The following is a 9,833-nucleotide window of genomic DNA, read 5'->3' on the forward strand; positions in this document are numbered from 1 at the left end:
AGGCCAGTAATTTCTTCTAACAACCAGTTCTCCAAACTGCTTAGAATGTTAAGAACTGATTCTAGTGAATAGGTGCGAACTGGTAGAATCCCACCCCTGCTGTGAAGCGGTATATAAGACTAAGTGCTATTGCTATAATAATCCCATACCCAAAGGATTATAGCACTATTTTGCTACTTATAATCCTTTTGTTGTAATTAAAGTGAAAATCAAAAGGATATTGCCAAGCACCTCACAATCACAACAGGTACAGAACCTAATCACTATAGAATAGAAAAACAGAGTTGGAAGGCAATTTGGAGGTCTTCTAGTCCAACCCCCTGCTTAGGCAGTAAACCTTATACCATTTCAAACAAATGGTTATCCAACTGCTTCTTAAAAACTTCCAGTGTTGGAGCATTCACAACTTCTGCGGGCAAGTTGTTCCACTAATTAATTGTTCTAACTGTCAGGAAATTTATCCTTAGTTCTAGGTTGCTTCTTTCCCTGATTCATTTCCTTCTATTGCTTCTTGTCTTGTCCTTGCTGCTTTGGAGAATAGATTTACTCCTTCTGTGGCAGTCCCTGAGATATTGGAACACTGCTACCATGTTACCACTAGTCCTTCTTTTCATTAAACTAGACATACCCAATTCCAGCAACCGTTCTTTATATGTTTTAGCCTCCAGTTCCTTAATCATCTTTGTTGCTCTCCTCTGCACTCTTTCAACCTTGGTTCTTCTTAAAAACTCAGTAGGGTTAAATGTGGTTAATACCACATTTGGAGGAAAATTCTCCAAAAAATGCCAGGGTTAGAAGCTAGATTGGAAAGTTGAAAAAAAAAATCTGAGAAAATAGCAATGGCAAATTAGTTCCATACTATTGTTAAGAAAACTACATGGACAAGTATAGGAGAGTTGAGTTCCAGTCAAGGGAGGCCTACATTTATTTAATGGTCATAAAGTCTCATCTAAACTGAAACAAAAAATAGGAATAAATTTAAAAGCTTCCTGAAAATGAGGTGGAAAAACAAAGGGGGTAGGGAAATCCTGGAGGAAATTAGAAAACAGATCACAATGTTGTATCAGTTCAAAGTAATAGAATTCAACCAATGAAGCATTTTGATTTTGTGCTACACAAGTGCTGACATTCTATGACAGGCTTGCCTTGTAAAGAAGAGTCAAAATAATCTGTTCAAAATGGGGTGGTGGTGGCGGGTTGGGAAAGGAAAAAAGGAAGAGATTGTAGACAGTACTTAGATAATGCATCTCAATGTCAATGGAGATATATTTGTTTCTAACTATCTTTTGGACAGTAGAAGGATTCTTTTTAAATGTTCTATAAATGTGTATCTCTCTCTCTAGCCACACTGTAAGTCCCTTTGTTTGTGTGGCTATTTATCACCACGTTTAATATTTTTTTCTGGTAATGTTAGAGCTTGTATTTTGCAACTAAGAATTTTTTTTTTCTTAATAGGCAGGTCAAGGCGAGGAATGGGACTTATGTCAGCACTGCTCCTCATGCCTTCAATTTTGTGATCATCATTCAATGTGTCACCCAAAATAATTATTAGTGGACACTTGGCTGACACCAAAAACCCCACACACATACGCACACTTTATCATCATCCTACGGAAGCTGTGAAAATAGTTGGAAGCAGTGCTGAATAAATCAAGATAAACTTGGGGAAAAGAGGTTCTGTAGTTTACTCTTTGACAATACAGACGGTTGGGGACTCTGATTATTAAGACAATATATGACAACCTACTTTAAACTGTCTTTGTAGGGACAAGCAGGGACTGTTACTTTTGGAATATCTTGCTATCATAGTTTTAAATGAAATTCTTGGTACCATTATATTTCAAAGAGCACAGGTTGGTGATGTTAATAACTTTATTTCAAAGTCAATCCCAATATATTTTTATTTGTTCCCGTCCTAAGGACACTTAACAGCAATTCAACAGACCATGTAGTAGTAAAAGCCAGAAAGTCCCAAATGTTGTGTGTCCCTAAGATCATCTTCAGAGCCCTACTGTGAGTGAGACCCTTCCAAGTGGCACTTAAGAGAGGGTCTTCTCTAGGGGTGGGCTTCAAACATTTTAGCAAGGGGTTCTCTGCCTGGTTGCTGGGTGGGCATGGCATAGTGGGTGTGGCCTAGATGGCCTCCTGCACCACAGCATGGGCTGCAGAGGCTTTCCTCAAGCCTCCCGGAGGACGAAAACAGCCCCCCCCAGGCTCCAGAGGCTCTCTGGAAGCTGGAAACCCCTTTCCAGCCTTCCCAAACTTCCAGGAGGCCTGTTTTTCACCCTCCCTGAATCTCCACATACATCCTGCACTTACCTGCATCCAAAACGGGCCACGTGGGGATTCCTGGGAGGGGAGCAGAAGGGTGGGTGGGGCCGTCAGGTGTGGGATTTGGGGGTTCTCTGAACTGCACAGAATCTTAGCTAGGGGCTCTCCCAAACCCCTGCGAACCCCCAACAGCCCACCCCTGCTCTTTTCAGTGATAGCTGTCTAACTCTTAAACCCCATTCTCCCCAAAATATTCTTGCTTTATTATCTTTTGGATACTAGTAATGATGTCTTTAGTCTTTCAGACATTTTAATCCCTTAAAGACATGTTACAGGTTCTTTCCTTTAAGGAGTTACACTTGGTGGGCACTAGTGGTGAGTCTTTTGTTCTGTAGTGATTGCATTCTTTTGCCTTCCAGGGATGAGATTGGCCTCATCATTCTGAGTTTTCAAAGGTTTCTCAAGACATGGTTATGCCAGGAGACCTGGAGAACCAAGGGACAGATGAACTAGGTAGGTACCTCCATTATTATCAACATTGCCTCCATCTATTATTTTTTCTTCTTGTTTTCTTCTGCTTTAATAGTTTTTAATATTTTTAATAATTATATAATGGTTTGGGATAATGCTTTCTTAAAGTATTTAACCTTTTATTGGATTGTTGTATACCACCTAGAGTCACTTTCTATTAGATAGGTGGCCAAATAAATTTGATTAATCAATAAATTAAGGCATTATGTTTAGACATATGCAGTGTTTGAAAATATGTAACTACTTGTGGCTGCTATTTTTATTATTGTATATTTATGATATATTTCAATTGTGCTTTATCGTATGTTTGAACTATTGCTATGAATTTTAATTTTACCATCTGATTTTAATGTATTATAAACCATTCTGACAGAATGGAATCTTGAAGGACAGTACACAAAAGTTATAAATACATTCAAACATCAGCCAAAATTGGGAAGGGAACCCTGTTATCAAGGGCAGAATATAAGCAATCACTAGAACGGAGTTAAAGTTTTCTCTTTCTCTTTACTCACATCTAGTGGTCATCTGGAATTTTTCAGTTCTGTCATGATATTGTTATGATAGTATCTCTTTGGCTAACATGCAGATAAGAACCTCATGCTCTCCTTTTTTTCTTTTGAAAATCATAATTCATAAATTTGCAATTTTAAAACGCTAAACTGTCTTTGTACTTTGATATCAAATTATTTCCAGTTGCATTACATTGTAATTGTAGGCCCATGCCCTCTAGCTGTCTGGGCATGCTCAGCCTGGCAGCTCCCATCTGGCGAACGTTTCAGAGCCGGAAACGTGAAGCTGCAGCAGTAAACTGCTGTGAAACACTGGGTGACCCCAGCCCAGTAGGCAGAGAAGTTTCAGCTCCATGGTAACTGGATTGATCATTGGCCATCAGAATTGGAGCTTGGTGAGATGGTGCAATGACAACTATGGCTCTGAAAATCAATATATTGAACCCCAAGTCAATCATGTTGACAGGGGAAATTGACTGAATACTTCCAAGTTATAAAGATTTGTGAGCCTTGATAGAATGTTTAGGAAGGACAGAGAAAACATCTGAGAATATTAGTTTTGGTACTTATTCTGAATGGGACTGTTGGCCCCCAAAAGAGCTGATTCAGAAAAAATAGCATAGTTGGAGCCCATTTTGTCCGCAGTGGAGGGGATGGAGAGTAGAAACTTTGGCTATTGTGGCAAGAACAACTTTACTTGGGTCAAGATCCATTAGCAATGGTTTCTCATGCTCTGATTATCACTTATTTGGATTATTATAGCATACTTTGTGCATTACTATTACATCAGTCTTTCAAGACAAACTAAGAAATTGCATATGGTTCAGAATGTGATAGCTAGACAGCTGGCAGGTCAAGCTTGCTATTGCCAGGTAATGACACTTCCAAAATTGCTGCGCTGAGTTGCTGATCGGTTTCCAGACACGGTCAGAGTGCTGCTATCACCTGCAAAGCCCATACCGCATTCTGGTGGGATACATCTGATACTGTTTACCCTCAGTCTACCAATGTGGTAAAAATAAACCATCCTGAAAAAGCCTTCTCTGGCTGATTGGGTTGATATGGAGTAGATGGCAATCTCATAATATCTAAGCCTCTCTTTCCAATGGTTCACCTCCTTTTTAGCATTTCAGAAGGTGTTTAAGACAATCTATTCCGCTGGGCTTTTAACCCTGACTGATTTAATGGCTTCCATAATCTTAAGTGTTTTTCATTTCTTTTGTTTGCTGCAGGTCTCCCAGCATTCTCAGGACAAGTTAGAATGCATGAATTCTGGAATATTGGTTGACAGCTTAGCCAATGTGGAGAGCATCTGGAAGATTCACAAAGTGAATAGCTTAGTGAATTGATGAGGAATGAATCTAGATTTAGACAGTCAAAAGCAGGAGAAGGCTGAATTTAGCTGAGTCAGATGGAAAAAGGGATGAAGATACCAGCAAGAGAGCAAGTGGAAAACACTTATGTATGCAGAGGCTATGGAGAGTGGCAAAGGGAAGGTATATTTACATTACTTTAGAATGTACTGGATTTCTAGAATGTACTGGATTTCTAGAATGTATTGGACTTCTAGAATTCTAGAATGAATTCACTAGGGAAATCAGTGTTTGAACTCAAAACTTATTTTCGAGGTCACAAATGTAACATATTTCACAAACGGCTGCCTATATTCTGTGGAAATCTGTCAGGCTTGCACGTGAAAGAGAGTGAGAGCCAAATGAGGCTAGAACCAGAATGCCCCCACATTTCTGGGGCCTTTTTAATCCTTCTCAAGGTCAGGCTTTCTGCTGTGCCATGTGAGCAGTTGCGAAACAAGGGCAAGCAATGAAGAGGGTGAAACTGGCAATATCCCCAGAACTTTATATTTTTGAACATAAGCGCTGGCAATTGAATAACAGATGGCTACCTAGGAGAACATATCTGTCACGGAAGTGATATATTTCAATTAAACAGTTACACCAGTCTAAAAGACTGCACTGTAATTTCCCCCCCTTCAGGTAGTTCTGGGCCCAGTTTTCTTGAACAATGCTCTAAGTGTAACCTCCTTCTATAAGTCATTCTCATTGGTTCATTCATTCTCATAAATCAGCATTTCAGGAGTGACAAATAACTTCTTTCGAGTTGAGCAGATGATAATTTGCAAGTAGGCATGCAAAGGTTGTTTGTGGTTATTTTGATATAGAGGAAGATGCTTTTCTCAGTTACTTTGAAATGTTTAGGTGAAGTTTTGTCTGCTTCTATTTTATCTGAATCTTATGAAAAATTCTATTTTATCAATACACATTAAGGATCTGGGAAAGTACCATTATTCTTCCTGTAGAATGTGAAGTAAAAAAATAAATCTTTTATGTCTGGATGTTCTACTTGAGGATAGGTTATGCCCGTTCTGAAGTCTTAGCCTAAGTTGATCAGAAAGCAAAATAAAAACAGTTTCCTATATCATTTTTGGAAATGTCACACTGAAAGCTTTCATGATGCTGAGGAACAATTTCTCCATATTCAAAGCAAGCTGCCAATTAAATCCTTTCTGTGTTCTCCCTTTTTTGTACTTCATTCTTTGACTATGCTCCACGGGCAATGGAAAGGAGTCGTGTAGATTCCATAGATAAAATGGAAATATTCTATAATGAAAGGTTGTTGTTCTGTAATTCTCAATCTAATTTTGGCTCAGTACAGTATTTCTGTTAAAATAGGTCAAGGTACCCCCTTTGCTTGCTATTTATCCTATTATACAAAGGGGGGAACTTCCATTTTCTCACTAGTACAGAAGTAATCTTCTCGGTGAAATCCAGTTTGATGTATTGGTTAAAAGCAAACTGGGAGGCTATCATCAGGGGTGGGATTCAAAAATCCCAACAACTGGTTCACTGTCCGGTTGCTGGGTGGGCATGGCCATGGTGGGCGTGGCCTACTGGAACTTCCAAGAGGGCCAGAAACAGGCCCATTTCTGGACTCCCAGAACTTCCAGGAGGAACATTTTATGCACTGCCAGAGCTTCCGCGTGGACCCTGCACTTACCTGCATCCAAAACAGGCAGCATAGAGACTCCTGGGAGGGGCGGAGTGGAGTGGGCAGGGACAGCTGGTTGGTTCAACTACCGGTTCGGTGAACCAAATGTAAATTTAACATCTGGTTTGCCCAAACCAGACTGAACTGGCTGAATCCTACCCCTGGCTATCAGTGCTAGTCCTGCCTGAGACCCAAAGCCAGACGGGGCCAGACAATCTTTCTCTCAGCCCTAGGAAAGAGGCAGGCACAAACACTTCTGAAAGTCTTGCCAAGAAAACTGCAGGGACTAATACAGATAGTTGCTGGGTGTCAAGACTGCCTCAATTACTATACTATAGTAATAAGTAATAATAAGACAGAGAGGCTAATTCTGGCTGCACAAGACCAAGCCTTAAGAACAAATGCATACAAAGCCAGAATTGAAAAGGCAGCAACAGCAAATACCACTTCTACAAAGGAGATGAAGAAACAGTGGACCACAGTGGTTAAGCAGTTGCAAGGAAATTGAACAGGCTGACTACAAACAATAGTACACTCGGAACATCTGCAAGATAATACCATTTTCCTGCAAGCAAGAACTGGTGGGACCATAAAATAGACAAAGTAAGGGGGAATGGAAGAGGTTAAGTTGCTCTGGGTCTTTCAACTTCAAACAGACGAGCACCTGCCATATAACACCACACAACACTATTGACGAAATAGTTGTTGATAAGACAGTCAGAAGTGTCTGTTTAGTGGATGTAGCAATGCCTGGAGACAGCAGAAAAGAGCAGAAAGAACTGGAAAAGGTGACAAAATACGAAGACCTTAAAATAGAAATAGAACTATTGTGGCAGAAAAAAGCAAAGGTGTACCAAAAATAATTGGCACCTTGGGGACAATCCGAAAAGAACCTAGAACACCAGGTATTGAATACCAATAATACTGACAAAATCACCACCAGTTATTTACAAAGGGCAGCTTTATTTGGAACAATTTACATCTTGTCACAATACATTTAAGACCATTAAGCATCCACATCTACCTTATCCCAGGTCCTTGGGAAGGACTCAATAGGTGGACAAAAATTCCAAATTCAGTCTAAACATGTAGTTGTCCTGTGATGAATCAATAATAATAATTTAAAAAGTCTCATTATCCCAGTGAATTCTGAATATTTTGACAACCTTTGCACTAAGAAATATCCTAGAAAAATAACAAAAAGATCTGGTTGGTAACCATTCTGGACCAATTTTTTTTAAAAAAATCCCTGTTATTTTAGAAGAAGATGGCACAGTTTTGTACCCTTCATTTAAACCACACCACTATATTCTCAAATAATATTAACCATTTAAAAATTCAATAGTAATTATATTTATATATTTCTTGAGGTCTGAGAATAAACTTTTCAAGACTCTTAAGGTTCTGTTTTAGTTTTTAGCTGGAGGAGCTTATAGAGATAGAATTGGCCAGTGCCTTTGTGACTAAAATGGAATATCTTATTTACTGGGCAAACAAGTTCAATGGGAGATTTTGGACTCAAATCAATGCAGCAAGCAGGCAGGATATTTTGCATCACTATAAATTCAAATTAATAAATAAGTAAGAGTTTACATCTTTGGTTGTCTGGTTGGAATCCTTTCTCAGATTAAAGAGCTGTTCTTAAAACAATAGTTTTGAAGTGTAGAACTTTCTACACTTTCTTTCAAACACAAAAACAATAAAAGACTTCCAAATTCTTGGGCATTCTGTGCTTTGAACTGCTGCCAATATTGAACTTATAAATTGCCCATGTTTGCAAAACAGCTACTATTGAGAAGTGTTTGGTGATGCCCTTCATGTTCCATCTCCTCCACACTTGGGTAACTCATGCTGCTTCATCAGGTAATTTTTTATTCTCCATTTTTTTGCCTTTTATGCTTGAAAGTATCTCTCTGAATGACACTGAGGTGTCTCTCTTTTCCTTACTACTGTTCATCCTTCAGATCTTACTTTTCTCCTGAACATATTGCAGAAGTTTCTCATAGCTCCTTTAAAATTTAGAGTACAAGTCAACAGGGTCAAACTATTGTTCATATAAAACTGATTCTTCACGTTGCTCCAGGTTTAACCAAATTACCTCAGTCAGAAAACTGTTCCACTAAAAATTTCTATGTCATAATTAAATATATCACAGGTTGTTTTCACTTGGAATTATGAGCATATCTGGCAACTGTATCCAGCTGCTGTTTTATTTTTCTAAAGCATACAGAGGCAGGGTGGATCTTACCTACAGCCATCCTAACATCAATTTAGACTTAGAAGATGCTACTGAGATACAGGAAATAATCCACTTGATGGTGTTTGCCAATTTACCTCCTGCAATCTTGCACTGTCCCTGATGCTTTAGCAGCTGACGTGTGGCAATTGCTGTGCCAAGCAAAGCAGCTGCGTTTCAAAAGCAGGACATAAAGTTAGTATGGGAGCCCGGGCAGTTGGGTGAGCCCAACACAGAGCATCAGAGAGAACCAAATCGGTCTCCGCTGCTCGTCACCGCTACCAGCTCAGCGGAACTAGGCCAAACCAGTAGAATACCACCACTGGTTCACGGGTCTGCAACCTGCAGCTATGGAACCGCATGTGGCTCTTCCATCCCTCTGCTGCAGCTTGCTCAAAATATGCATCACAACCACCAATGTGTGACACCCACTGGCACACCGTTTATTGAGCTTTTTGGACTCTTTTTTTTCAGAGTTCAAAATGTTTTTGTGCATAACAGAAATCAAAATTTGTTTTCTCTGTAGCAGTTCATTGATTTCATAAATGCAATGTATTATAATTTTTGTATATATAACATAAAGGTAAAAAATGATATGTGCAGTGTTATCTTCATTTTAGATGTCAAAAGGGTTTTGGGGCTCCTGGTGTTTTCTTTTCTGTGGGAAATGGGTCCAAATGGCTCTTTGAGTGTTTAAGATTGCTGACCCCTAATCTGTGCTACTCTTTTTCCTTTTTACATCATGTTGATTTATAGGGAAACAATAGTATAAATTTTGCATTTGTTGAAAAATAAGTGGTTTTTTTTTTGGATGATGGTCATTGTTTCTAAACTAATTTCTATTTTTGAGTTTCAAATGTTTTATTCTTTTTTGGGCAGTGAACGGATACAAACATGACCTTGAGGCCAATTAGATTGGATAAACTACAGACACTGAAGGCCTGTTATGCCTGGACTTCATTTTAAAGTTTAAGTCAGGATGACAGAAGGTAAATATCATTTCTGTAACAACAGCTGCTTGACAGCAAGACATAGTGAAATACCTGTTCAAAATCCCAAGATAGAGACATTAGCAAAGTCTTTGTACCTTGTTTAAATTCCTTCTATTAAGGTTCTAATCTACACTTTACTGAAATCAGCAAATCATTCCTCCCCTGAAGTTTCAATGCCGCCCAAATTTTTAATGTGCTCTCTATAAAATCTATATTTATAGTATTTCATTTCCTTATGAAATTTCCTAAAGCCAACATAGTTAACTAAAATGTATCAATGCAAAT

At 38.9% G+C, this 9,833-nt stretch overlaps 1 long non-coding RNA gene across 1 annotated transcript; it reads left to right on the top strand.

Annotated features, from left to right (window-relative positions):
- The first annotated feature begins 1,552 nt into the window (after window positions 1-1,552).
- LOC148130664 (uncharacterized) lies at window positions 1,553-4,726 on the top strand. Its single transcript, XR_015749582.1, has 3 exons — window positions 1,553-1,674; window positions 2,691-2,784; window positions 4,547-4,726. It is a non-coding gene; the product is annotated as an uncharacterized LOC148130664 (long non-coding RNA).
- The last annotated feature ends 5,107 nt before the right edge of the window (window positions 4,727-9,833 follow it).

This window comes from Notechis scutatus, chromosome 4 (assembly GCF_049901735.1).
Source record: "Notechis scutatus isolate UNSWTSFEM ecotype Mainland chromosome 4, rNotScu1.2, whole genome shotgun sequence".
Classification (NCBI taxonomy): Eukaryota; Metazoa; Chordata; class Lepidosauria; order Squamata; family Elapidae; genus Notechis; species Notechis scutatus.